This window comes from Heterodontus francisci, chromosome 3 (assembly GCF_036365525.1).
Source record: "Heterodontus francisci isolate sHetFra1 chromosome 3, sHetFra1.hap1, whole genome shotgun sequence".
Classification (NCBI taxonomy): domain Eukaryota; kingdom Metazoa; phylum Chordata; class Chondrichthyes; order Heterodontiformes; family Heterodontidae; genus Heterodontus; species Heterodontus francisci.
Window position 1 is genome coordinate 15,529,728 of NC_090373.1, and position 22,558 is coordinate 15,552,285.

Genomic DNA, 22,558 nt, shown 5'->3' on the forward strand with positions numbered 1-22,558 from the left:
CACTAAACCCTGTGTTCCCCAACATTCCTGGTATGATATTTGTGTCCTCCTTTGTGAAGACAGAACCAAAGTATGCATTTAGTTGGTCAGCCATTTCTTTGTTCCCCATAATAAATTCCCCTGTTTCTGATTGTAAGGGACCTACATTTGTCTTCACTAATCTTTTTCTCTTCACATAACTATAGAAACTTTTACAGTCAGTTTTTATGTTTCCCGCAAGCTTGCTCTCGTATTCTATTTTCCCTCCTTGGCTGAATTCTAAACTGCTCCCAATCCTCAGGTCTGTTGTTTTTTCTGGTGAATTTATATGCCTGTTCCTTGGACCTAATGCTATCTCTAATTTCCCTTGTAAACCATGGTTTGGTTACCTTTCCTGTTTTACTTTTGTGCCAGACAGGGATAAACAATTGTTGCAGTTCATCTATCACTCTTTGAATGTTTGCCATTGCCTTTCCACCATCATCCCTTTAAGTAACATTTCCCAATCCATCAGAGTCAACTCGTGCCTCATACCTTCGTTGTTTCCTTTTCTAATGTTCAGGACCCGAGTCTCAGAATCAACTACTTCACTCTCCATCTTGATGAAGAATTCTATCATATTATGGTTGCTCATCCCCAAAGGGTCTCACACAACTATATTGTCAATTATTCCTCTCGCATTACACAATACCCAGTCGAGTATCGCCTGTTCTCTTGTTGGTTCCTCAACATATTGGTCCAGAAAACCAAACCATATACACTCCAAGAGTTCCTCCTCTACGGTATTCTGACAAATTTGATTTGCCCAATCTATATGCAGATTAAAGTCACCCATAATTACAGATGTTTCTTTATCGCATGTGTCTCTAATTTCCTGTTTAATGCCATTCCCAACATCACCACTACAGTCTGGGGGTCTATATACAACCCCACTCATGTTTTTTGCCCCTTAGTGTTTCTCAGCTCTACCCATACAGATTCCACATTGTCAGAGCTAATATCTTTCCTCACTATTGTGTTAATTTCCTCTTTAACCAGCAATGCAACTCCACCGCCTTTAGCTTTTTGTCTGTCCTTCCTAAATACTGAATACCCCTGGATGTTCATTTCCCGTCCTTGGTCACCTTGCAGCCATGTCTCCATAATCCCGACTATATCATACCCGTTTACATTTATTTATGTGATTAATTCATCCACTTTATTGCGAATGCTCCACGCAATAAGGCACAAAGCCTTAAGGCTTGTCTTTTTTACATTACTTGGCCCCTTCCCACTATTTTGCACTATGGCCCTGTTTGATTCTGGCCCTTGATTTCTCTGCCTATTACTTTTCTTATTCCCCTTACTGTCTTTTATTCTTGTCTTTGATCCCCGCTCCTCTGACTCCTTGCAAAGGATCCATTCCCCTTGCCATTTTAGTTTAACCCTTCCCCAACCACTCTAGCAAATACTCCCCCTAAGACATCAGTCTTGGTCCACTCTACGTGATATTAAGAAGCAGCTGGTTAAGAAGCAAAGGTTACGGGCCCTGACAACATCCTGACAACATCCTGGCTGTAGTACTGTAGACTTGCTGCATCCCGAGTGTTATGAGAGTGTTTCTATTTTTTGTAAAATGTGTTTTTAAGGACTTATTGTTGAATTATGGACATTGATTCATCTGGAAGCTTGAACAGAAGCTGAACTTTGTGGGTTTTTTTGAAGGGAGGTCACCAGAAGGTTTTTGGACTGAGCTTGAAAACAAACAATTACTGGAAGGCACCTGTCTACAGATAATTACCTAACAGGGGTTGATTTTGACCTGGGGAAGATATTTGCAGTGAATTGACAGATCAAGGTTTATAGAGGTCAGGAGGCTTGTCTCTTGTGACATTGTTTGTGGTTTTGCTTTGGCCAGTGAGTTGGAGTGTAAACTGTTTGGAAGGCAGTTGGTTTTTGCCAGTCAAGAAAACTCAGCTCATCTCTTTCTCTCTCTTGGAAAGAAACCCTGCATATCCAGTGTGTCAGTCTCCTCTTTCCTCCTGTATTTGAAGAAACCCTACGTACGGAATGTGTGGGAAATAAAACCCCTGTTTCCGTGTTTCTGCTGTAAGGCCTATCTGAAACCCCTTGACCCCTCTGTTGCTGCATTTCTTGGAAAGCTGTCACAAACTGATCTTCAACATTGCCTGGAAAGAACTGTCCTAGGAAGATCCCAGTGACAGCTGTCTATATACATTTGGGATGCCAAACCAAAAATAAAGGACATCTTTCTGTACTTAGATTTCTAGAAGGCATTTCATAAGGTACCACATCATAGTTAGTTGCAGAAAATAAAAACTCATGGTGTAGGGGGTAACATATTGGATAGAAGATTGTCTAGATAACAGGAAACAGAGAGTAGGCATAAATAAATCATTTTCTGGTTGGCAAGATGTAATGAATGGTGTGCCACAGGGATCAGTGCTGGGGCCTCAACTTTTACAATTTATATAAATGACTTAGATGAAGGGACTGGAGGTATGGTTGCTAAATTTGCTGATGACACAAAGATAGATAGGAAAGTAACTTGTGAAGAGGACATAAGGGGGCTACAAAGGGATATAGATATGTTAAGTGAGTGGGCAAAGACCTAGCAAATGGAGTATAATGTGGGAAAGTGGGAAATTGTCCACTTTTGCAAGAAGAATAAAAAAGAAGCATATTATCTAAATGGTGAGAGATTGCAGAGCTCTGAGATGCAGCGGGATCTGGGTGTCCTAGTGCATGAATCGCAAAAGGTTAGTATGTAGGTACAGCACATAATTAGGAAAGCTAATAGAATGTTATCGTTTATCACGAGGGGAATTGAATACAAAAGTAGGGAGGTTATGCTTCAGCGATACAGGGCATTGGTGAGACCACATCTGGAGTACTGTGTACAGTACTGATCTCCTTATTTAAGGAAGGATGTAAATGCATTGTAGGCAGTACAGAGAAGGTTTACTAGACTGATGCCTGGAATGGGTGGGCTGTCTTATGAGGAAAGGTTGGACAGGCTAGGCTTGATCTGCTAGAATTTGGAAGAGTAAGAGGTGACTTGATTGAAACATATAAGATCCTGAGGGGTCTTGACAGGGTGGATGTGGAAAGGATGTTTTCCCTTGTGGGAGAATCTAGAACTTGTGGTCACTGTTTAAAAATAAGGAGTTGCCCATTTAAGACAGAGATGAGGAGAAATTTTTTCTCTCAGATCGTCATGAGTCATTCCTCAAAAAGCGGTGGAAGCAGAGTCTTTGAATATTTTTAAGGCAGAGCTAGATAGATTCTTGATAAGCAAGGGGGTGGAAGGTTATTGGGGGTAGGTAGAAATGTGGAGTAATCAGATCAACCATGAACTTATTGAATGACGGAGCAGGCTCGAGGGGCCGAGTGGCCTACTCCTGCTCTTAATTCGTATGTTGTATGTTCCGAACCATTTGTTGTGACCAACACAAAATGATCAATGATCACTGCTAAGGGCGGTTCACAAATCATCACAAGAAATGATTCATTCTTCAAAGCACTGAAAACACCACTCGTAAGCATTGAATCACATTCCAACATCGACATCTCAGGTGTAGAACATGAGTCAAATGAGAATACATCTGATGTCAGACGATATCCTACTTGTGAGAAAATTATTGTTTACAGTTTTGGAAACAAACCATTGAAACGTGCTGTGTCTCTCATTTACTAAGAAGACGAGGGATGTAGTGTTGTTGTGTTTTGAAATTGCAATTGCATTATGCATTGTGTACACTTGGGGCTGCTGTAGAACACAGATGCTAGCAAAGGGAAAGTGAAATTAAAACAGAATAAAGAACACGCCATTATGTTCAACAGCCTGCAGTCTCTGTCACACATATCTTATTCCAAACCCGGATAAACCTCTCTCCAGTCCCAAGAACATCACAATGACCTCCATTCCAGCTCCCACACCATTACCTCTGGTGTCCCAAGGATCTATCTTTGGCCACCTCCTCTTATCTACATGCTGCCCTTCAGCGGCATCATCCTGAAAGCACAGCATTCAATTTCACATAAATGCCGATGACACTCAGCTCTACCTCACCAACTCTTCACTCAACTCCTCCACTGCTGCTAATTTATCAAACTCTTTACCTGACATCCAGATGAGCAGAAACTTCCTCCAATTAAATATTGTGAAGACTGAAGTGATTGTTTACAGTCCTTTTTCCGAACTCTGTTACCTAGCTATCGACTCCATCCCTCTCCCCGGCAACAGTCTGAGATCAAATCAGTCTGTTTGTGACCTTGGTGTCATATTTGACCCTGAGATGAGATTCCGATCTCATATTTGCGCCATCACTAAGACCGCCTATTTCCATCTCCATAACATCACCCGACTGTTGCCCCTGTCTCAGCTCATCTGCTACTGAAACCCTCATTCATGCCTTCGTTACCATTATACTATTCCAATGAATTCCTGGCTAGTCTCCCACATTCTACTCTCCGTAAACTTGAAGACAGCCAAAACTCTGCTGCCCGTGTCTTAACTCGCACCAAGTCCCATTCCCCTATCACTCCTGTACTCACTGACCCACATTGGCTTCCGGTCAAGCAAGGTGCTGATTTTAAAAATCTCATCCTTGTTTTCAAATCCCTCCAAGGCCTCGCCCCTCCCTATCTCTGTAATCTCCTCCAGCCCCACAACCCTCCAAGATATCTGTGCTCCTCTGATCCTCTTGTGCATCCCTGATTTTAATCACTCCACCATTGGTGGCCGTGCCTTCAGTTGCTAAGGCCCAAAGCTCTGGAATACCCTCCCTGCACCTCCCCACCTCACTTTCCTCCTTTAAGACACTCTTTGACTAAGCTTTTGAGGCTTAAAGGTGCTAAATAAATGTAAGTTGTAAATAGGCAGAGCAGAAAGCATCATGTGAGCAATGTGTACATAGTTTGTTGAAAGAATTGGCTATGGGTGTGATTTTTGTTTGCTTCAGATGTATGTTTTCATTTTATATTTGCCAAAGCAATAAGCATAAGATAACCTTTTATAAGTGCCTTGGGACATCTTACCACATTAAAGATGCTATATAAATATAAATTGTTATTGTTAAATGTTATGTTTAGAAATAGGAAAGGAAGGAAGGAGCTTGCATTGTCCAACATCATATCATTTAGTTTAGAGATACAGCACTGAAACAGGCCCTTCGGCCCACCGAGTCTGTGCCGACCATCAACCACCCACTTATACTAATCCTACACTAATTCCATATTCCTACCACATCCCCACCTGTCCCTATATTTCAATACCACCTACCTATACTAGGGACAATTGCTAATGGCCAATTTACCTATCAACCTGCAAGTCTTTGGCATGTGGGAGGAAACCGGAGCACCCGGAGGAAACCCACGCAGACACAGGGAGAACTTGCAAACTCCACACAGGCAGTACCCAGAATTGAACCCAGGTCACTGGAGCTGTGGGGCTGCGGTGCTAACCACTGCGCCCAAATGTCCTCTAAAGATCCCAATTTGCTTCACAACCATTGAATTACATATCAGGTGCGGTCACTGTTGTTAGAATGGCAAAAGCAGCAGACAATTTGAACAAAGTAAAGCCTCACAATGATTAAATGTGATGCATAAGCCATAGATCTGGGTCATTTTTGCTGGTATTGTTTGAGGAGCAATGGGGGCCAGGATGCTGGAAGAACTGTTTTACCATGAAGAACAGTGCCATGGAATTTATCACGTCCACCTCAGCAAGCAGTCAGGGCTTTGCTTTAACTTCTGATCCAAAACAGGACAGCTCTAACTTTTCAGAAGTCTCCCAGCACTGCACAGAGAGCCTAAAGCTCATGTTGTGCTTGAACTCCAGAGGCAAGGGGTACTAGCTCATCCCCAAAATGACAAATGAGCTTAGGACTTACCAAATTTAATCGAATAAAAACAGAAACATGCTGGACAGACACAGCGGCCAGGATTGTCCTCTGTTGGACAGACTTCTTCCCACTTCTATTTCGTCTTGAAGCCTGACCCATTTCCCTGGTTCAGATCTCATCGGATATGCATTGCTGGCTTCCTATCACCGAGAGGGAGTCCCATCGATAGGCAGAGGCAAATTCCAGCAGCGCTACAGTGGGTCTGCCATGTCATTCATTGGTAGCTAGAATGGAGGAAGAGGAGGCTGTTACAATGCTCTCTCTCTTAAGTGGGCCAGTGGTAGGGAAATAAATCCCAGTCAGGGGCTATAAGGCAGTGGTCAGCCTCATTGCTTGCATTGTCCTCCATTCTCTGCTATGGGATTATGGAGGCAGGCCCTCCAATTTCTAATATCTCTATAATTTATCTGCTAACTTGGGGGAGATTGGAGCAGGGATTTAACTAACTGAAAATATTTCTCTTTGTTCCCTTTGAGTTGCTTCGTTAAACATCGCGAATGCCGAATGAGAATCAGATACTAAAGTAAAAAGATATAAAGACTTGGATTTATCTGGCACCTTTCACAATCTCACAATATCCCAAAGGGCTTTCCAGACAATGAAGTATTTTTGAGGTATCGTCACTGTTGTAATGTAGGAAGAACAGCAGCCAATTTATGCACAAAAAGCTCCCACATTCAGCAATGTGATAATGACCTGATAGTCTGTTTTAGTGATGTTGATTGAGGAATAAATATTGGTCAGGACACTGAAGAGAACTCGACTGAGCTTCTTCAAACTTGTACCATAGGATCTTTTACATCCGCCTGAGAGGGCAGATGGAGTCTCAGTTTAACATCTCATCTGAAAGACGGCACCAACAGTGCAGCATGCCCACTGTACCGCATCGGAGTGTCAGCCTAGATTTTGTGCTCAAGTCTCTGGACTGCAACTTGAATCTACAACATGCTAATGCAGAGGCAAGAGTGCTACTCCGATTCTTTGAGTTTCTATATCTCTAAACCTCCTGTTCGTTCAACCACCTAGCAAACATTTTTTTTAAGTGTGGACATGGTCTCTGCTTCAATTACTCTGGCAATGCATTCCAAAGCCTCACAACCCAATCTGTACAGAAACATTTCTTGTGCTTTCTCTTGGTCTAGACCCCTCAGCCCCGTTCTGTTTCTATCCCTGCATAATTTTGAACACTTTTCTCAAATCATAGAATCTTACAGTTGAGAAGGAGGCCATTCTATCCATCGTGCTGTGGCAGCTCTTTGAGCACCATTTAATCCACTCCTCTGCTCTTCCCCTCCTCCCCCATAGCCTACATTTTTTGCCTTCAAGTCTATCCAGTTCCCTTTTGAAAGTTATTATTGAATCTGCTTTCTTGACCATTTCAGGCAACACATTCCGAATCATAACAGATTTTTTATTTACTCATTCTCAGGATGGGGACATGGCTGACAAGGCTAGTATTTATTGTCCACCCCTAATTGCCCGTGGGAAGGTGGTGGTCGTGTTGTTGTCCTGATCGTCTCCCTGATCGTGCTGTTGTCAGACTCGGAAGATCAGTTGTCTTTCTCGGCACTCTTGTTTCCTGACTTGAACGGCCCTCATTGAGTATCTGGTGCTTTCTGAATTTCAGTATCAACATCTGGTTCATCCAAATGTATGACTGATTGACATCTTTGATCAATAGGAATAAGATTTTGCCTGTTTCTTCTTATAGTACCTTCTGAAGTATGCAGTAAATACGATCTCTGTTGATTTTCATCTCTCCAGATGATTACTCCTTCTCTGCCATGGTCTCATACCCATACCTTTCCTACTTCCATCAACCTGGGGGTCGGTCCTGGTACGATATCTCCTATTATAGTTAAAAAGCTCGTTGCTTTTGATAAGACTTTTCTCTGCCTTGAACTCTCTAATAATCCTGGACTTCTAGCACTGGAAGTATTTTTTTAGGTAGGATAGGGAGTTGAGTTTTGAGCTTCCTCCCCATCAAGAGTTTTGATGGTGCTAATCCACATAACAATGGAGTAGATCTATGGTTTAGGAGTGCTAGTTGAAAATCTTTATTCTTTTTTAACAGTGCTTTGATAGTTCTGACTCCTTTTTCAGCTTCACCATTAGATTAAGGATATCTGGGGAACTTGTAAGATGTACAAATCCACAGTTTTCCGCAAAGTGCGTGAAGTAGTTCTTTGCAAATCAAGGACCATTATCTGACACAATATCATCAGGAATGCCATGTGTTGCAAAGATCTCCTGTAAAACTCGAATGACAGTCTCTGTTGTCATTGTGTGAAAACGTTTGACTTCAATCCACCTTGAAAAATAATCAATAACAATCAGTTAGGATTTTCCATGAAACATGAACAGATCCATCCCCAGATGTTCCCACAGTCTGGTTTGAAATGGTGTCGATATAAGGGGTTCCATCTGGTCTGGTCTGTGCACTGCACGTACCTGGCAATTAGAAATTATTCCTTTTATATCTCTCAATATTCCCGGCCACCACACGGACAACTGAGTCTGTGCTCGACATTTCATGATACCCATGTGGCCCTGGTGTATTTTCTCCAAGATATCTGTCTGGAGTGAGACCGGAATCACCAGCCTCTCGTCATATACCAACCAATCATCCACAATAGTAAAGTCCTTTCTGTACTCAAAGAAGATTTTCATCACCGTACCACTGGGACGCTGCTGTGGCTGACCTTTCTTGCAATGTTGGCATATTCGGATGCATTCCTCATCTTGCATCTGAGCATGATGAATTTCTTGGAACTTTTTTGAGCTTGCTGGCCATTGTGTTGCAGTGAACAGTAAATATGACTCAATTTCATTGATGAAGTTCACATCCTGTTGTGTAGGATGGTCAACAGTTGCTCTGGACACTGCATCTGCTGACGTTTGCAGCTTGCCCTGTATAAAAACCATTTCATACATGAAACTCATTAGCTTCAATCAGAATCTCTGGATTCACAGAGGCATTCCACTGAGTTCCTTTTCATCAAGTAAGAAAACTAGGGGTTTGTGGACTGTCTCTAAGACAGCCTTTAAGCCGATGATATAATCTGGGAACTTTTCACAAGCTCATGAGACTGCGACAGCTTTTTTCTCTATGATGGTGTACCTTGTCTCAGTCTCAGACAATGCTTGAGGTGCATAATAAACCAGTCTAAAACATCCATCTGGCTGTTCTTGAAAAAAGACTGGCCCTAACCCTGTAGATGATGTGTAATTGTGGTCAGTACTGAGGGGTTATAATGTGCTAAGATATCTGGCAAAATCAGCATTTCCTTGATTGTTTGAAATGCCTGCACCTGATGTGCATCCCAACACCATGCTTGAACTTTCTTTAATAGTTATCTTAAGGGTTCAGTAACTTGCACTAGATCGGGCAGAAATTTTGACAAATGATTAACCATTCCAAGGAATCATTAAAGATCTCAGTCAGAAGTAGGAACTGGGAATTTACTAATGGCTCTCATCATTTGTGGGTCCGCCATTATGCCCTTGCTACTAACAATGTGCCCTATGAAATGAATAGATGTTTTTGAGAATTCGTATTTCTCAGTAAGTCTCAGGCCTTCTTCTTGCAGACAATTCAAAACTACTCTAACCCTCAAGTCAAGTTCTTCGATAAATTCACCATGGACTAAGATGTCGTCCATATGGCATATTACTCCTTTAAAGCCCTGTAGAATGTTTGACATAGTTCTTTGGAATATATCAGGTGCAGATGTTATACCGAATGGTAAACAATTAGAACAAAACCTTCCGAACACAGTGATGAAGGTTGTCAGTAACCTTGACTTCTTGTCCAAAGGAACTTGCCAAAAGCCACCATTCACTTGAGCTTTGTAAACGTAATACTTTTAGATAACTTTGCCAAGTTTTCATCTACTGAGGACATCGGATGAATTTCTCATGCGACAGCCTTATTAATTTGGGTTAGGTCTGCACAAATGCGAAGAGGAGCGTTAGGTTTAGGAACTGGAACCAGTCCAGAGCACCACTCTGTTGACTTCATGACAGGAGAAATGACTCCCATCCTAGTCATCTCTTCTAGCTGAAGTTGGACTTGCTTCGTTATTGGCTGTGGTATCTTTCTAGACATGAAAAGACATACAGTTCTAAAATATTTTTGCAATGCAATGCTATATTTGGTCTTAAATCTTCCTAGACCAGTAAATAATTTTGGAATAAAAGCAAAATACTGCGGATGCTGGAAATCTGAAATAAAAACAAGAAATGCTGGAACCACTCAGCAGGTCTGGCAGCATCTGTGGAAAGAGAAGCAGAGTTAAAGTTTCGGGTCAGTGACCCTTCTTCGGAAGAATGACAATCTTTATTCTTTTTAACAGTGCTTTGATAGTTCTGACTCCTTTTTCAGCTTCACCATTAGATTAAGGATATCTGGGGAACTTGTAAGATGTACAAATCCACAGTTTTCCGCAAAGTGCGTGAAGTAGATGTTTTCAAATCGTGGACCATTATCTGACACAATATCATCAGGAATGCCATGTGTTGCAAAGATCTCCTGCAAAACTCGAATGACAGTCTCTGTTGTTGTTGTGTGAAAACGTTTGACTTCAATCCACCTTGAAAAATAATCAATAACAATCAGTTAGGATTTTCCATGAAACATGAATAGATCCATCCCCAGATGTTCCCACAGTCTGGTTTGAAATGGTCTGGTCTGGTCTGTGCACTGCACATACCTGGCAATTAGAAATTATTCCTTTTATATCTCTCAATATTCCCGGCCACCACACGGACAACTGAGTCTGTGCTCGACATTTCGTGATACCCATGTGGCCCTGGTGTATTTTCTCCAAGATATCTGTCTGGAGTGAGACCGGAATCACCAGCCTCTCGTCATATACCAACCAATCATCCACAATAGTAAAGTGCTTTCTGTACTCAAAGAAGATTTTCATCACCGTACCACTGGGACGCTGCTGTGGCTGACCTTTCTTGCAATGTTGGCATATTCGGATGCATTCCTCATCTTGCATCTGAGCATGATGAATTTCTTGGAGCTTTTTTGAGCTTGCTGGCCATTGTGTTGCAGTGAACAGTAAATATGACTCAATTTCATTGATGAAGTTCACATCCTGTTGTGTAGGATGGTCAACAGTTGCTCTGGACACTGCATCTGCTGACGTTTGCAGCTTGCCCTGTATAAAAACCATTTCATACATGAAACTCATTAGCTTCAATCAGAATCTCTGGATTCATGGAGGCATTCCACTGAGTTCCTTTTCATCAAGTAAGAAAAGAAAGGGTTTGTGGACTGTCTCTAAGACAACCTTTAAGCCGATGATATAATCTGGGAACTTTTCACAAGCCCACGAGACTGTGAGAGCTTCTTTCTCTACGATGGTGTACCTTGTCTCAGTCTCAGACAATGCTCGAGGTGCATAATGTTTTGGAAAGTGTTTTTGGAAGTAACTTTTGGGTTCTTGCTGCTTAATTTCTTCTACTTTCCTAATTAGATGTAAGTCAATAATAAGCTCTCCTATTAAAAAGAGAAAATTCTTAATTCTGTATAACATACAGTGCTCTCTTTCCCTTGTACTGGGGTATTGCCTGTAGCTTTACCTTGACTTTCATTTTAATCTCTCCTGGACTGTGTAACTGTGTGTTTGTTGTTTGCAGGCAATGTGTTGATAACTATCGTTCATTGCCTAATAAAACTGTTATGCTTACCTCAGTGTCTAGTTTAAAGCTGGTAATGTGTCCGTTGACATCTATATCTGTAGTCCAGAATGCATGATTGGGGTCTTTGATCTCACCAAGGAAGTTTTCTAATTTCTCTTCTGATGGCGATTGTTCAACATCATTAATAGTTCTATGCATGAAGGTTTTTTCTTTAGAATCTTTGAAAGTAAAGATTTTACTTTGGCACTTCTTCCCAAAGTAGCCAACTTTCTTACAGTGAAAACACTCTGCTTTGTTTGCAGGACACTGTTTGTGCCTGTGGGTCGTTTTGGTGCCACAGTGCTAGCAGGGTTTCATGGCGTCTTGCACTCTCCCTCCCCAGTGTACATTCTTTTCTGGTGCTTCATTTGCAGTCCTGTGTTTAAAGAACTGTATGGTCACTGGAGGTTTCCTGAACCTCTCAGGATTGCTCTGTTCTGCAAACGGACCTCTGCTTATTGATTTGTCTGGGGTGAGATCTTCCTTCCACTGCAATAAATCTGATAGGGATTCATCAGTAATACCCACTACAATGTGGTCTTGAATTAATACTGATTTTAGGTCTCCATATTTGCACCCTTCAACTAGCTTGTGAAGGTCATTAATAAAAGCATCTATTGATTCACCTGCTTTATGGAGTCTACTGTCAAATTTGGTCCTCTCTAGAATCTTGTTGTTCCTCAGATCGAAGTACTTATCAAAGGCTTTTAAGACATCATCAAATTTATCTGTTGTCTCATTGTCTTGTCTTGCAATAACATCATCCGCTATTGCTCCTTTTGAGTGCAGTAAAGTGTTGACTTGTTCTGATTCAGTCTTGCTGTCTAATTGAGAAGCAATTCTGTATCTCAGAAATCTTTTCCTCCACAGTGGCTAGGTTTGATTTGATCCTTCCATGTGTTCAAACCTCTCTGGTAGCATAAAGTTAAGTTCCATGGCTTTTCCAAACTTTCTAAGTTGTTTTCTTTTGATCGTAAATTTTCCTTCCCACGCTTCTTGGAAGTTTTCCTGTGCTTTTCAGCCTCACGGTCACCTTGTGTAATGGCGCCGACCTTGGATCTGCCCTTACTAAGGATTTTTGGTTTTCCCTGGTGCTGCCCACCTAGTGCACTGTTAGAAACACTGTTGTACCCTTTCTAAGGGTTGCTCACCAGATCCCCAATTGTTGCTTGGTTCTCCGACTCGAAGCTTGCAATCGCTAGACTAGGATTTTTCTTCACAGACCACCATGCCGCTGAATGCCTCTGCAAGCTACCTCCCTGACACTCCGCTTCGTTCATGGAGCGCTCTGGAGCTTTTCACAGCTTCTTCTCAAGCTCTGAAATTTTTGTGCTTCTTTTTCAGGTCTGATGACTTTCAAATTTTTCTGGGTGTTGTATGGCAAAAACTACCGCTGTTCACTGCTGTCATGTCTGTATGAGTCTGGCTTGCAGGGATTTCTGAGACTTCAGTAAGATTGAACCATACTGTTTATTACATTTCAGGAACTATACACACTTTACTTAAACATGTCTAACACCACTGTCAGTCATGATGCTTTAGTTTAGTTTAGTTTAGAGATACAGCACTGAAACAGGCCCTTCGGTCCACCGAGTCTGTGCCGACCACCAACCACCTATTTATACTAATCCTACACTAATTCCATATTCCTACCACATCCCCATCTGTCCCTATATTTCCCTACCACCTACCTATACTAGGGGCAATTTATAATGGCCAATTTACCTATCAACCTGCAAGTCTTTGGCATGTGGGAGGAAACCGGAGCACCCGGAGGAAACCCACGCAGACACAGGGAGAACTTGCAAACTCCACACAGGCAGTACCCAGAATTGAACCCAGATCGCTGGAGCTGTGAGGCTGTGGTGCTAACCACTGCGCCACTGTGCTTCTTCCTCTTCTTCTCAAAACTCCTTTAAATGTGATCTCTTACATCATCACAGTGGGAGGTGTTACTCACACTGTCCCAAACATTAACCCTTTCAAACCCTTATATTGCAACCACTATCCTACCATACCCACATTTACTGGAAAAAAATAATTCTCCTCCTGTCCCCTCTGGTTCCTTCACCAAATACCATCAATCGGTGTCTTCTGTTTATCAACTCTCCTGCCAGTAGAAACAGTTTCTCTGTATTTACTCTGTCAAAAGCCTATTATTGTCTCTGTCAACAACAGCAACAACTTACATTTATGTAGGGCCCGTTAACAAGTGTGGTGTCAATAACAACATTTTTGACACTGAACCACAGGAGACCAAAAGCTTGGTCAAAGAGATGGAATTTAAGGAGCATCTTAAAGGAGGAGAGAGAAGTAGTGAGGGTGAGAGATTTAGTGAGGGAATTCCAGAGCTTAGGGCCTTGGCAGCTGTAAGCATGGCCGCCAATGGTGGAGTGATTAAAATTGGGGATACGTGCGAGGCCAGAATTTGAGGAGCACAGAGGTCTCAAAAGCTTGTAGGGCTGGAGAGATTTCAGAGATGAGGACAGACGAGGCCATGGGGTGATTTGAATAGAAGGATGGGAATCTTGAAATTGAACTGTGGCTGTGGCTGGGCAAGGAGCCAATGTGGGTCAGCAAGCACAGTGGGCATGGGTGAATGGATCTTGGTGCGATTTAAGATACTTCCCGATTTCCTAACAAATGAATTTGGAGGAGATGGTCTGAATCTGGAAAAGGCCCCGGAAGGCAAACTGAAACATCAATTAGGTACCGTAAATTACTATCAATGATTCAACTTCATAGTCAACAAGTTTATGAATTAGTCATTTGGAAAATTGGCATCATTATTACCTGTTTCTTCGGAGCATAGCAAGCACTTGGCAGATTTGAAAATGTACATATATATCTAATCAGAGATGTGTAAGGAGATTGATTCCACTGGCATCAGCAATTTTATCCAACTCAGTCATAGAACAACAGCTTGCATTTATATAGCACCTTTAATCTTTATGTCATCAGCAAATTTGTATATATGGCACATCTATTGCATTATCTAAGTCATTAATAAATATAGTAAATAGTTGAGGTTGCAGCACAGATCCTTTTGGGGCACTACTGGTAACTTCCAATTCAAATACATACCCATATTCCATCTCTATGTCTCTACCACCTCACCAATCTCCTAACTGGGTCAATAATTTTCCTTCAATCCCATGAGTTTTAACTAAGAGTCTTTTATGTGGAGCCTTATTGAATTCTTTCTGGAAGTCCATATGAACGACATCCAAAGACATACTGCTTTTGTTACTTCCCCAAAAAAATCAATTATGCTTGTTAGACCTGATCTACACTTTACAAGTTCATCTTGGCTCTCTCTAATCAGCTCAAATTTCTCAAAGAGCTCAGTCATTCTATCTCTAATTATACATTGTAATAACTTTTCACAACTGGTGGTAGACGGACAGGTCTATAATTTCCGAGTTTCTCTTTCCAGAAGAAGGGCCACATACAAGATTTTTTTGGAAAAGTAATGCTTTACTCCTTGTGTATTATATACAAATTGCACAGGTTTTATTTACAGTTATGCATCTTGGCTGATCAGATTTCCCGTGAACTTTCAATCCATCTTTTTATTTTTCTTCCTTGGATTGTGAATATAAAATTAGACTCTAAATGGTCGCAAGAGGTCTGCAACAGGTGCAGGCCCTTGATAAATTGTATTAATGTCTAACATGAGAAAACGTTTGACTCCATCAATGTTATTGCAGGGCTATGTCATACTGGCGTCAGCAGCATTGATGCACCAGTCCACCACTTTGAAGTTAAGAAAGGAAAATGACTGAAATAAAGGTCAGGATTTACATAGACTGATGCAGGTGGGAATGGAGGTGGCTGGGCACATGATTTTGTGTCACCAGCCAGCATGCAGGTTTGCTGGTGCCATTCTGCTGCTGAGCCATTTTCCCACAGGCCAGATCGGGGGTGGAACAGTTACTTGCCTACAACCAGCAGGTAACCAATTGATGTCAGTTATAGGCCTGCAATGTCAAGCTGCAGCTCTTTCAGTGCTTGAGGGCCTCCTATTTGCCTTCCAGGTTCAGAGCCCATCTGCTGTTCTTAATTGAATGGTGGGCCCCGCCTCATAGAGTCATACAGCACTGAAACAGGCCCTTTAGCCCACCAGGTCCATGCCAACCATCAACCACCCATTTATACTAATCCGACATTAACCCCATATTCCCCACCACATCCCCACCTTTCCTCAATTCTCCTACCACCTATCTACACTCGGGGCAATTTACAATGGCCAATTTACCTATCAACCTACAAGTCTTTGGCTGTTGGAGGAAACCAGAGCACATGGTGGAAACCCATGTTGTCACAGGGAGAACTTGCAAACTCCACACAGGCAGTACCCAGAATCGAACCTGGGTTGCTGGAGCTGTGAGGCTGTGGTGCCAACCACTACGCCACTGTGCTGGCGCTAATTGGCCAATTCAGCCAAAATCACTGACAGTCAACTGTTCCTGACATAATGTAGGGTTGGGACCTACATTTGATCCTAATGTCAGGGTGCCGACCCAAAACACAAAATCCTGCCCAAAATATCAAATGCACATTTTTGATCGGCTAAGATAATATTTCCAGGAAATGTACAGCACACACTCTTTTAAGAGTATAAATTGCTAGGGCAAAACTTTACAAGGACAAATATAAACTGGGAGTGATTTGTTCTGTTCGTTAAAACATTTTTACTGGCAGGAACTAGTCATTAAACCCCATCAAGGCAGTTGTTCACTTTTCTGAAGGATCAACCAAATCTGTTTGCTTTTTCATCATGTGCTTCAACTTTTTGTGGGTTCAAACCCTACTTTTAAGGCTTGAATACATTATCTAGGCTGACACTTCAGTGCAGTACAAAGGAAGTACTGTAGTATTTGGATGAGACAATAAATTGAGATACTGAACTCTGGTGGAATTAAACTAACTGATAAAGAGTAGGAGGTTGTCCCAATGTCAGGATTCTTAAGGGGGAGGGGGAGCAGCCAGAGGTCGTGGTACATATCGGTACCAATGACATAGCCAGGAAAAGGGATGAGGACCTGAAAAGCGAATATAGGGAGTTAGGTTGGAAGCTGAAAGGCAGGACGAGCAGAGTAGTATTCTCAGGATTGATACCGGTGCCACGTGCAAGTGAGGCGCGAAACAGGGAGCGAGTGCAGCTGAACACGTGGCTACAGAACTGGTGCAGGAGGGAGGGATTCAGATATGTAAATCATTGGGATACCTTCTGGGGAAGGTGGGACCTGTACAAGAAGGACGGGTTGCATCTGAACTGGAGGGGCACCAATATCCTGGGCGGGTGGTTTGCCAGAACTCTTTGGAAGGGTTTAAACTAGTTTGGCAGGGGGATGGGAACCGGAGCTACGGATCAGTGGATGGGGTAGCTGTTGACCAAGCAGATACAGAGTGCAGAGAGTCTGTGAGGAAGGTTAGACAGTTGACAGGGCAAAGTTGCAGCCAGTATGACAGGTTGAAGTGTGTCTATTTTAACGCAAGAAGTGTCAGGAATAAAGGTGATGAACTTAGAGCATGGATCAGTACTTGGAGCTACGATGTTGTGGCCATTACGGAGACGTGGATATCACAGGGGCAGGAATGGATGTTGGATGTTCCGGGGTTTAGATGTTTCAAAAGGAATAGGGCGGGAGGTAAAAGAGGTGGGGGAGTGGCATTGCTAATCAGGGATCGTATCACAGCTGCAGAAAGGGAGGTCGTCGAGGAGGGTTTGTCTACTGAGTCATTATGGGTGGAAGTCAGAAACAGGAAAGGAGCAGTCACTTTGTTGGGAGTTTTCTATAGACGCCCCAATAGCAACAGAGACATGGAGGAACAGATTGGGAGGCAGATTTTGGAAAGGTGCAGAAGTAACAGGGTTGTTGTCATGGGTGACTTCAACTTCCCTAATATTGATTGGAACCTCCTTAGTGCAAATAGTTTGGATGGAGCAGTTTTTGTCAGGTGTGTCCAGGAAGGTTTCCTGACTCAATATGTAGATAGGCCGACTAGAGGGGAGGCTATGTTGGACTTGGTGCTTGGCAACGAACCAGGCCAGGTGGCAGATCTATCGGTGGGAGAGCATTTCGGTGATAGTGATCACAACTCCCTGACCTTTACTATAGTCATGGCGAGGGACAGGAGCAGACGGGATGGGAAAATATTTAATTGGGGGAGGGGGAATTACAATGCTATTAGGCAGGAACGGGGGAGCATAAATTGGGAAGAGATGATCTCAGGGAAATGCACGACAGAAATGTGGAGGTTGCTTAGGGAGCACTTGCATGCGACTGCTGGATAGGTTTGTCCTGATGAGGCAGGGAAGGGATGGTAGGGTGAAGGAACGTTGGATGACAAGAGATGTGGAACAGCTAGTCAAGAGGAAGAAGGAAGCTTACTTAAGGTTGAGGAAGCAAGGATCAGACAGGGCTCTAGAGGGTTACAAGGTAGCCAGGAAGGAACTGAAGAATGGACTTAGGAGAGCGAGAAGGGGACATGAAAAAGTCTTGGCGGGTAGGATTAAGGAAAATCCCAAGGCTTTCTACACTTATGTGAGGAACAAGAGGATGGCCAGAGTGAGGGTAGGGCTGATCAGGGATAGTGGAGGGAACTTGTGCCTGGGGTCGGAGGAGGTAGGGGAGGTCCTAAATGAATGCTTTGCTTCAGTATTCACTAGTGAGAGGGACCTGGTCGTTTGTGAGGACAGCGTGGAACAGACTGATATGTTCCAACAGATTGAGGTTAAGAGGGAGGATGTGCTGGAAATTTTGAATGATATGAGGACAGATAAGTCCCCGGGGCCAGACGGGATATACCCAAGGATATTACGGGAAGCAAGGGAAGAGATGGCTGCGCCTTTGGCGATGATCTTTGCGTCTTCACTGTCCACTCGAGTAGTACCGGATGATTGGAGGGTGGCAAACGTTGTTCCCTTGTTCAAGAAAGGGAATAGGGATAACCCTGGGAATTATAGACCAGTCAGTCTTACGTCGGTAGTGGGCAAATGTTTGGAGAGGATTCTGAGAGACAGGATTTATGATTATTTGGAAAAGCATGGTTTGATTAGAGACAGTCAGCATGGCTTTGTAAGGGGCAGGTCATGCCTCACAAGCCTTATTGAATTCTTTGAAGATGTGACAAAACACATTGATGAAGGGAGAGCAGTGGATGTGGTGTATATGGATTTTAGCAAGGCGTTTGATAAGGTTCCCCATGGTAGGCTCATTCAGAAAGTAAGGAGGCATGGGATACAGGGAAAGTTGGCTGTCTGGATACAAAATTGGCTGGCCCATAGAAGTAAGAGGATGGTAGTAGATGGAAAGTATTCAGCATGGAGCTCGGTGACCAGTGGTGTTCCACAAGGATCTGTTCTGGGACCTCTGCTCTTTGTGATTTTTATAAATGACTTGGATGAGAAAGTGGAAGACTGGGTTAGCAAGTTTGCCGATGACACGAAGGTTGCTGGAGTTGTGGATAGTGTGGAAGGCTGTTGTAGGTTGCAACGGGACATTGACAGGATGCAGAGCTGGGCTGAGAAGTGGCAGATGGAGCTCAACCTGGAAAAGTGTGAAGTGATTCATTTTGGAAGGTCGAATTTGAATGCGGAATACAGGCTTAAAGACAGGATTCTTGGTAGTGTGGAGGAACAGAGGGATCTTGGGGTCCATGTCCATAGATCGCTCAAAGTTGCCACCCAAGTTGATAGGGTTGTTAAGAAGGCGTATGGTGTGTTGGCTTTCATTAACAGGGGGATTGAGTTTAAGAGCCACGAGGTTATGCTGCAGCTCTATAAGGCCCTGGTTCGACCACACTTGGAATATTGTGTTCAGTTCTGGTCGCCTCATTATAGGAAGGATGTGGAAGCTTTGGAGAGGGTGCAGAGGAGATTTACCAGGATGCTGCCTGGACTGGAGGGCATGTCCTACGAAGAAAGATTGAGGGAGCTAGGGCTTTTCTCATTGGAGCGAAGAAGGATGAGAGGTGACTTGATAGAGGGGTACAAGATGATGAGAGGCATAGATAGAGTGGATAGCCAGAGACTTTTTCCCAGGGTGGAAAGGGCTATCACCAGGGGGCATAATTTTAAGGTGATTGGAGGAAGGTTTCGGGGAGATGTCAGAGGTAGGTTCTTTACACAGAGAGTGGTGGGTGCATGGAATGCATTGCCAGCGGTGGAGTAGAAGCAGATACATTAGGGGCATTTAAGCGACTCTTGGATAGGTGCATTGATGATAGTAGAACGAAGGGTAGGTAGTTAGTTTGATCTTAGAGTAGGCTAAAGGTTTGGCACAACATCGTGGGCCGAAGGGCCTGTACTGTGCTGTACTGTTCTATATTCTATGTTCTATGTTTTATGTCCTGGCCAATGCCACTCTCTCAGCTGTCACCAGCAACTAAAGGTTATCTTGCATTTTTAAGGTTAATGGGTGGTCTAATTGAGGCATTTAAAAAGAAAAAATGATTTTATATGGTAGATAGAGAGAAACCATTTCATCTCGTGGGGCAAATTCAGAATAAGAGAGCACAATCTTAAAATCTTGGAACTATATCGCCGTTCCTTCACTGTCGCTGGGACAAAGTCCTAGAACTCCCTTCCTAACAGCACTGTAGGTGTACCTACCTCACATGGACTGCAGTGGTTCAAGAAGGCAACTCACCACCACCTTCTCAAGGGCAATTAGGGATGGGCAATAAATGCTGGTCTAGCCAGCAACACCCACATCCCATGAATGAATTAAAAAAAAATAGAGCTAGGCCATTTAGCAGGGAAATCAGGAGGCACTTTCTCACACAAAGGGTGGTGGATGTCTGGAATTCTCTCCTGAAAAAAGGCTACGAATGATAGGACAATTGGAGCAATTGCAGAATAAGACAAACACATTTTTGTTAGTTAAGGGTATCAAGGGATACAGAATAAAATCATTAATGGAGTTGATGTACAGATCACCCATTCTCTAACTGAATGACAAAATAGGCTCAAAGGGCTGAACAGCCTAATCCAATTCACACTTTTCAAAGTCATTTATCTCACTGTTACTGTGGAAACTTGCTCTGTTAAAAATGGCTGCTGTGCTCTCAACAATCAGTAACAGCACTTCACTTGTGGGGGAGTCCAAAATTAGGAGCCACAAATGTAAGATAGTAACTAATAAATCCAATAGGTAATTCAGGAGAAGCATCTTTATCCAAAGAGTGGTTAAAATGTGGAACTCACTGCCATAAGGACTGGTTGAGGCAAACATCATTGATGCATTTAAGGGGAGCTAGATAAGTCCCTGAGGGAGAATGGAATAGAAGAATATACTGATAGGATTAGACGAAATAGGGTTGGTGGAGACTTGTGTGAAACATAAACACCAGCAGAGACCAGTTGAGCTGAATGGCCTGTTTCTGCCCTGTACATTCTATGTAATACAAAGTAGTTCATTGTGACATTTCTAAGAGATGTGATAAAGTGCTGTATAAATCAAATTCTTCTTTCCCTTTACTGCAAAGTAAATTCAATTATCGTTTGAAAACATTTACAAAGTTAACTTCAATGATTCTCCCTAGTCATTTATTCCATGAGTCTATTGCCATTTGATGAAATCTTCTATAGAATTACAGAATCACAGAATTGTTACAGTGCAGAAGGAGGCCATTCGGCCCATTGTATCTGCACTGATTCTCCGAAAGAGCAATTCCCTCAGTCCCATTCCCCTGCCTTCGCCCTATAACCCTGCACATTCTTCCTTTTCATATAACTGTCTAATTCCCTTTTGAATACTTCAATTGAACCTGCCTCCATTCTCAGGCAGCGCATTCCAGACCTTAACCACTCGCTGTGTGAAAAAGTTTTTCCTCATGTCACTTTTGCCTTTCTTACCAAATACTTTAAATCTGTGCCTTCTCGTTCTCGATCCTTTCATGAGTGGGAACAGTTTCTCTCTATCTACTCTGTCCAGACCGCTCATGATTTTGAATACCTCTATCCAATCACCTCTCAGCCTTCTGTTCTCTAAGGAAAACAGTCCTAACTTCTCCAATGTATCTTCATAGCTGAAATTCCCAATCCCTGGAATCATTCTCATGAATCCTTTCTGTATTCTCTCCAATGCCCTCATGTCTTTCCTAAAATGCGGCACCTAGAACTGGATGCAATACTCCAGCTGAGACCGAACTAGTGTCTTATACAAATTCAACATAACTTCCTTGCTCTTGTACTCGATGCCCCTATTAATGAAGCCCAGGATATTGTATGCTTTATGAACTGCTCTCTCAACCTGTCCTGCCACCTTCAATGACTTATGCACAAATACACCCAGGTCCCTCTGCTCCTGCACCCCCTTTAGAATTGTACCCTTTATTTAATATTGTCTCTCTATGTTTTTCCTACCAAAATGAATCACTTTACATTTCTCTGAATTGAACTTCATCTGCCACCTGTCTGCCCATTCCACCAACTTGTCTATGTCCTTTTGAAGTTCTACACTATCCTCCTCACAGATCACAATGCTTCCAAGTTTTGTATCATCTCCAAACTTTGAAATTGTGCCCTGTACACCAAGGTCTAGGTCATTAATATACATCAGGAAAAGCAAGAGTTCCAACACTGATCCCTGGGGAACGCCACTGCAAACCTTCCTCCAGCCCGAAAAACATCCATCAACCACTAGTCTTTGTTTCCTGTCACTCAGCCAATTTCGTATCCATGTTGCTACCATCCCTTTTATTCCATGAGCTACAGGTTTGCTCACAAGTCTGTTGTGTGGCACTGTACCAAATGCCTTTTGAAAGTCCATGTACACCACATCAACAACATTGCTGTCATCAACCCTCTCTGTTATCTGCTCAAAAAACTCCAGCAAGTTAGTTAAAAATGATTTTCCCTTATAGAATCTCCACTTTTTTCCTATTAACTCCCCATTTTTTTACTTGATATTTGAACCCTTCAACTCATCTTTGCCAAGTATTTAAAACTTGAGTTTCCAGATTGT